This window comes from Cupressus sempervirens, chromosome 8 (assembly GCF_028749045.1).
Source record: "Cupressus sempervirens isolate cs-2001-9-10 chromosome 8, ASM2874904v1, whole genome shotgun sequence".
Lineage (NCBI taxonomy): Eukaryota > Viridiplantae > Streptophyta > Pinopsida > Cupressales > Cupressaceae > Cupressus > Cupressus sempervirens.
In genome coordinates, this window is record NC_143125.1 from 72,963,366 (window position 1) to 72,965,553 (window position 2,188).

Here is a 2,188-nt window from a genome sequence, read left to right on the forward strand (position 1 = left end):
AACCTAACATGCCAAGCGAGTGGGTGCAACCATAGTGGACTCCTAGGACTAGACCTTCAAGTAATCCATGCCCCCTATTTTTTAATAGATGGGAAGAGAAATATGTAAATTGATTTGATGTATTTACATTTAGTTTTACAAAAACAATTTGATAGTTAAAAAAAAAAATCAGATTATCAAACATCAATATTCCACATGAGTATGCCATTTTGTACCTAGTTTGCATTTAAAATGCACTAATATAAATATACTCAATATGTTTCTTTAATGTTCTTATTTATTGACTCATTGGATGTATCTCCTCATTGAGTTTTTCAAAAGCAATACAGTTCTCATGAAACTTAAGAAAAGTTTTAAGTTGGCAAGTTCTTAGCTAGATTTTTTGTGGAGACGGATTTTATTGTCTTGATGAGTATTTGTTGAGTGCGAGTTTTCAAAATATGCAATAAGATACTATTTCTTTTTCTTTATTACAATAGGCCTCCAACTAATTAAACATACAAGAAACAAGACAATATTATTAGTATAAAATTAAAAATCTTAAAAGGACATTGCTTCAGGAGGACAAAAACCAATATTTATTTTAAAGAATCCATACATTTAACTCATAGTTTGTCTATTTTAATGAAGATAAACAAGGATAAATATAAATCTCTTCAAATGGAAACTATTAAATATGATTCTTTAGTAGGGTCAAAACAACAACTTTATCTAGCAGTGATAGGATTGCACCCTTTTCTGTTGTGGCTATGGCACGGGCACCATTTACAAGTAGCAGTAAATCCCTCAAACTCTTCTCATTCTCAAGAAATGAAAAATCCTTGACCAATTCCGTAAGAAATGCTCCAACATATGCATCACTAGCACTAGTTATATCAATTGTCTTTACTGTAAATCCATTTATTTTCCCTTGAAAGTCCTTGGTGTAATATTTGCAACCTTTTTCTCCCTTGGTCACAAGTAGTAACTTAAGTTTGAGGCTCAATAGGGTCTCAAGTACTTCATCTTTTTTATATTCTCCTCCATCTATATGGAATGCTACTTCTTCTTTGCTGACCTTAATTACATCAGCCTCATCCCAGACACTAAAAATGGCTTCTCAAGTATTTGAAGGAGATGACCATAATGGTATTATCACATTAAGATTATATGATAAGAGAGCATCTGCCTCTTTTTTCAATTTCATGGCTGCAAAATGAGTTGTTCTACATGGCTATGTTATCAAACTTACAGATCCATAATAAAAAATCTTGGCCTATTGGATCAAATCTTTATCAAGCTTGGCCTCAATCAAGAGCATATTAGCACTTGGATTATGATAGAATATAACCTCTCGTTAACCATCGTTTCACAATGTTACAAATACAAGTATTGTTCTACCATGGCTATCAAACAGAAAACCCTTGTCATTTACACTATTTTCCTTTAAAATGATAGCCAACATATGCCCAAATTCATCATCACCCACCTTTCTAATGAATGTTGCATGACCTCCAAGCCTATCAATCCCTACAACAACATTTGTTGGTGTGCCTCTTGGGACCTTCTTAAAGGCTGGTGCTTCCACCAAAGAAACATCTGTTGAACCCCCCACTTCCTTCATGACATGAGTAAAGGTAGGAAATTTTCTATGAAACTATAGTATATACCTAAATAGGACAAGCTCTACCTTTAAGAATCATAAAACATAAATAACATAGTTACATGGATGAGAATAGAATAATTATTGTATTGAAAAATATAATATTGTCAGTGGGAATAAAGCATGCTTTTACCACTTTCTTCAACACAACAAAAAAGTAGTAGTATCAGCATATGTAGCATGAAACTATGTCAAATTATTGCTTTCTTTTTGGCTAATTTTGTGTTCTTCAAATTGAAATACAAATGATAACTAAATAATAATACACACCAAATTGACAAGTTTGTTTGAATACTATGTGAATAAAATGACCAAGATATTCATGTACTGCAAATACACTAACAAGGGAGGCCACACGTTGTAAAACTTCAATATTAAATGTACAATATACAAATAAGGTAGTTATCCATATTTAGAAGGTAAGTCTACTTTCCAATGAATCATACATAATATGATCATCTCTAAAGAAATGTCAAACTAAAATATTAAATATATAACCAATCAACTAGGTTTACACCTATCTCTTACCCTGAAAAAATTCACATA

The 2,188-nt window shown here is 31.7% G+C and overlaps 1 pseudogene; it reads right to left on the reverse strand.

The window, feature by feature from the left end:
• Positions 1 to 670: 670 nt before the first annotated feature.
• LOC149541688 (putative fructokinase-5 pseudogene) lies at positions 671 to 1,603 on the reverse strand (annotated as a pseudogene).
• Positions 1,604 to 2,188: the final 585 nt, after the last annotated feature.